This window comes from Alexandromys fortis, unplaced genomic scaffold (genome assembly GCF_014885135.2).
Source record: "Alexandromys fortis isolate MF-2015 unplaced genomic scaffold, M_Fortis_MF-2015_v1.1 scaffold_30, whole genome shotgun sequence".
NCBI classification, from domain to species: domain Eukaryota; kingdom Metazoa; phylum Chordata; class Mammalia; order Rodentia; family Cricetidae; genus Alexandromys; species Alexandromys fortis.
In genome coordinates, this window is record NW_026067922.1 from 7,166,542 (window position 1) to 7,172,132 (window position 5,591).

Consider the following 5,591-nt stretch of genomic DNA (forward strand, 5'->3'; position numbering starts at 1 on the left):
AGTGATCAGGACACACACATACCAGGTAGACACAGCAAGCAGCCACACATCTACAAGCCAAAGGAAGGACAACAGTTCCCAAGCCAGTTGCAGCCTCCAGAACTGTGAGAAATTTGCTGTGAAATGAGCCAGTTTGCGGTATTCTAAAAAAAATGTGGAAGTCATTGCTGACTAAAATGGACCTCTGCTGTTGTCTTCCTTACACGTTCTAATGCTTTCTGAACCTCTTGGGGGGCTTGCAGCATCTTTCTGTTTCAGCAGAAAGGATGTGAACATTGCAAACAGAGGGTGTAGGCTGCAGTTCATGTTTTTTTTCAAACGGGTCATTAGTTACCAGGCCTTGTTCTCTGGATGTTTCAGTTCCCTGTCTCTGAAACTGTGTGTATGTTGGGGGGGGGGGGGTAATGGTAAGTGTCTTGTGACATGAGTTCTGCAGAGGTGCCTTGCCTTGTCTTCAGATTTCCTGGGTGTGTGAGGCAGAGAAACCTACAGGCCACACAGGTGAGTTTCCAGCCTCTAGTCTCCTCCCTCATGGGCACTGGAAATGTCACATTTGTGGCAACACACAGCCCCAAATCCGCCACCCAGAGCTACTATCTTCTCAAAATTCAGAAAGGGGGGCAAGTTCCGGACTGTAAAACTTCATGGACTTTGACCGTCCATTGCTGCATATAGACAAACCAGAGACAAGTCTCCCTCTGCTCTGCCCAGATGTGTGCATATAGCCGTTATCCTTCCTCGGGGGACAAGGATGACCTAGCTCTTTTGTCGTCTGTGCCCTGTAGGAGACATAGTTACAAAGTATCTGCTCCACAAAGTGGCCAGAGCTCTCCTGTGAGACATGGGCCCCAGTAGAGCACCAGAAGCCAGAAGGGCTCAGAATGAATCCTTTGGCTACCGAGGATTTCTGTGGTCCCTGCTCCCAGAGGCCCCCTTTTCTCCACTTGTCCTCAGACTCAGCTATAAGCTACCGCTGGCCAAGAATACTGTCAACTCCTCTCAGAGCCCCTAAAGGCTCTGGACACATAGCTTTCTTCCTCCAACACGATCGGAGTAAACTGAAGCAAGAGTAAGCCCATTCTCTCACACGTTTTCTTCACCATCCCACAGGTCTCAGGGAACACACAGTGTACAGAATCCGTGCGACCTGGCTTGAATTTGTCATATGTTGGGGCTACACACATGGAACAGTCCCCTGGCAGAAATTATTAAATCACAACACAAATAGTTCGCAAACATGGACAGAGTTCTCATGACTTGGAAGAAACTATGACCTCATGTATAAAAAGTAATACAGAGCCCCTAAAGTTATAATTCTGCCTCACAAATTAGAAACGGATTGACCTGGGCCAGTCTGGCTAGTCCCTCACAGTACACTCTGCCTCTAATGGTGTCTTCCTTTCAGACTGATCATGCAAACATAGAACTCAAATCCTTGCCTTTTTTCTGATTAATTCCTTTGTTTTCTGAAGAGAAAAATCCAAACTCCTTAACTGCAAATTTCTTGAGTATTGAGTCCATTGATCCAAATTTCTATCATTTGCTAATATTTTTTTATTTATTTTACTTCTACCAGTCTGCCCCTTGTACATTTCTCTTCCTAGCGCTTACCCTTGGCTCCCGTGTGCTGTTCCCGTTTCCCTTAGCCTGGAATGCGGTCACCTACATTCCTTACTTATCAAAATTATTCTCAAATTGAGGGCTCAGCTCCAACTCCCCTCTTGTCTGCAGCCCTTCCTGATCTAGTTAATCATTCATGCTTCTTCCTCCGCTTGTTTGAATCCGTCCGTGCACCTGCTATGTTTCGGGGGCGTGGCAGGAGAGGAGTCGGGAGAAGATGGAAATGGAGACGTTATGGAGATGGAAATGCTCTCTAGATGTGCAAATGGCTCTGTGGAGGGCTCTTGCAGAGCAATCTCATGCCGGAAGAACCAGATCTAAAACTCCTGAACCTGAGCCAGTAAGATGTGAGCATGCGTGTTGACAGTTGAGTATGCTATGAGGCAGGTAGGGAAGTCCAGGAAATTCCAGGTCCCTGTTATCCTGCAATCCTGGATGAGCTGAAAGAAAAAAATAAATTATTGTCCCACTTATGTGGCTTAATTGTCACTCGCAGAGCAATCAGAAGAGGGTAGACTGATCTGAACTGAACTGACGGTGCCAAGTCCCAATGTGTACCGCTTGGTCACCGGGAAGAGAATTCTGACATGGGTGCCCCTTAGTTTGGATTCTCCTGTGCTTTCTCGTTTTCATCTTTTTTTGAAAAACAAATGAATGCTCTATCAAATTATAATCAAGCGACAGACCATGCTGGCGAAGGAGCATTCTGTCACATACGATGCAATGAGTATTTGTTTCCTTAGTGAGAGAATCACGGGTGGCCTCAGGAGAGCTGCCTGTGTTCCTGGAGTCCTTTGTTAGTAACTGATGTCTCCCAACCTTGACTGCGAACTCTGTAAAGAGCGGGTTGGTGTTCCATTATCTCTCTGCCATTCAGTGGTCAGCTCTCGGGCACAGCACACGTCGTCTGTAGGCTTCTGAGTGAATAGGTGGCTTGATGGATGGATGCAGCAGGGGAGGGATGCTTAAATGGATGAGGAAATGAGTGTTTCTAGAATCATGAAAGAAACTCAGAAAACAAACAAAAACCTTTGACTCGCAGCCATGACAGAGGTAGAAGTCCCTGCAAGATGCAACAGTTAATCCTTTCTGCAACAGACCATCTAAAATTACTATTTAATCAAAAAATGTGAGCCACCTAGCTTGACAGGAATTCTATTTCTTGTCAATCTAATAAATGTACTAACAAGATGTTGCCAAAGCTGAACTAGAATTACCCAGTATTAAAGGCAGACATGCACATGCATACCACACACACACACACACACACACACACACACACACACACACACCATTATCATTACACAATGCTCAATTGAATTTGTTGTTGGGCATCCAGAAGGCCTTTCAGTCTTCATCGCTATATAAAATTTGAATCTTGGAAATCAGCATTTGAATACTTCCCCAGACACTTATTAGCTGTGTGACCTCTGGCCCAGCTTCATTTCTTTGAGATCAGTTTCCTCGTCTGTCAAATCGGGATGATAATTTCTGTCCCACAAAGACGGCGGTGTTAGTGCAAATAGGGTGACGCTCACGTAAGTCCCCTTTGTGACCATGTATGAACTGAATGACCATCTGTAGAAGACATGTATTACGTATTCATCATGCCCTTTCCTTCTGGGACATGGTCTCCTCTGTAACCAAAAGGTCCAGATGTCCATGAGACAACAGTTTCTTCTCCAAAAGTGAGCATCACCGTGCATCTTTGTCAGACATAGGAAGGGACACATGGTTCCCTGAAATCATCAGGCTCTCCTTACTCTGAGTTATTTAAATTGGGAGCACAGAGAAAGACTTGCCCGCCACTGCATGCCGGGTCAATCTATAGGGACTTGCGGGGACAAGGAAGCACAGTTTGGGAGCCAAACAGAGAAGAAAAGCCTTAGTAGATGGAGATCAATCACCAAGAAAGGCTGAGATGGGTGTAAAAGAAGGCACAGCTGGCTCCAGCTGTCCAAAAGCCAACTAAATGGTTTCTCTTCACCTGGACAAGAGAGGTGGCTCTCACTACTGTTTACGTGAGACCTGGTCACCCCTGTCATCTGCAAACCTGACAGGCTTGGAGAAATCGCCTTTGCCAGCCCCCGCTTTTCATTGCTGTAATTTACAAAAAGAAAAGAATATCTGTAAATCACCTGTTTGTCTGTGCACACACACACATACACACCCTCAGATCATAGCATTCGTGTAGAACTCAGAAGTCTCCTATAGGAGTCAGCTCTTCCCTTCTACTACATGGGTTCTGGCTGTCAAAGTCTGGTCAGCAAGCTTAGGACCAGCTGCCATCACCTAGTAAGCTATCTTGCTGGCCCCTGAAAGAATGGGCTAAAGAGTTATAACAAAGTTTTATAAAAAACTAAAGAAGAAAACAAATTAGGTAATAGGCATAAGAGTGCCTAGGATAGGGCTGGAAATTATACAAATATGTGTATGTGCTTACAGAGAATCTCAGGAAGTACTCAGATGTACATCAACTCCTCCCCTGCCTCTGCGATCGCAGACCACAAGAGAACTTTGCAAGCCTTCCCAAAGTCACTAGACTCAGATTTTCTTCAGTGTGTCTCACACTCTGCCAACCTCCCCCACCCAAAGAAAACTAGGCTCTGTGTGTTTGTTTTAACCTGTTAAATCAAAATGTGTGCTGTCCATATACCCTTGGATATGTGACTGTCCATTGGGATCTGGTTGGCTTGCCAGCAGCGACAGACACCCTTTAAAAACAACAAACAAAACAAAACAAAAAAGCTAGCCTTCAGCCTCCCATCAGCTTTCAGTTGCTGATCTCTCAGCCATGGGTGGGAACGGCATTCCACATGCTCTCTTCAGGGTGAAAGTTTGTCTGGCTCGCGCATACTATTATAATTGCTATGGGTTTCTATGAGCAATGTCCAGAAAGCCTGTTTCTTTATAGTCATCTGCCACCTCTTATGGGCTTTCTACCCTTCTTCCACAGTGATCCCTGATCCTTGGGAGAAGGGGCTGTGATATAAATGTCCAGTTCAGGAATGAGCATTCTACTGTTGTGAGCCTCTGTATTAATCCCCATCAACTGCAAAAAAAAAAAAAAAAAAAAAAAGTTTACCTTGACAGTGGTTGAGGTGGACACTAATCTTTGGGTATAACAGAAATTCATAGGTGGTTCGGTGTTCTGTTCATTTAGCAGGATAATGCTGACAGGGCCATATGACCTATCTGGTTCTTGAATTCATACCAGTGCCAGGAACGAGTTTGACTTTGTGGGTCAGGCCTTAAATGGAAACGGAAAGTGGTCTGATGTTTCGGTGCCACTATTATGACAGCGTGCGGGTCGTTCTTGTAGCTCACACAGTTCGGAGCTGGTGCGACGGATGCTTACTTTTCTCTTTTGGTAGAACTGTATCTCACCCTCTGGCACTATGAAATCTAGCTGGGGCAGGGAAGGGCAGGTAGCTTCCAAGTGAAACAGCGTGGTCTCCCCCATGGTCCTAAGATGTAAGTGTGTATAAACCCAAAAGAGAAGCAAAGGGCATTCAGTTGGGGCATAGGGAAAGGGGTTGGATCTGGGAGCATTTAGGGGAGAGAGGGATGAATGAATATGACAAAAATACATTGTATGAAAATCCCCAAAGAACCAATAAGGCATTTTTAAAAGGTCAACGTCTCTCAATGTGAGAGTTATAGTATAACTCTTGTATACTATTAGAAGTTATAGTATAAGCAGGACACAGCTGAAGACATGGTCCTCTTTATCCACAGGGAAAACACCTATCTGGTTGCTTCTGACATGGATTGCTTAGAGGTGGCAGTTATGAATTCCAGATCTAATTGTCTAATTAGATCTAATTGTCACATCCTTAAAATACTTTATCTGGAGCCTATTACCCTAGGTAGCACAAATGAAACACTGCTTCATTTAAAAAGAAAAAAGCAAAATAACACAGTGTCAACAAAAACCAAGGCTTTGTAAAGCTGAATTTCCCCCCCCCACC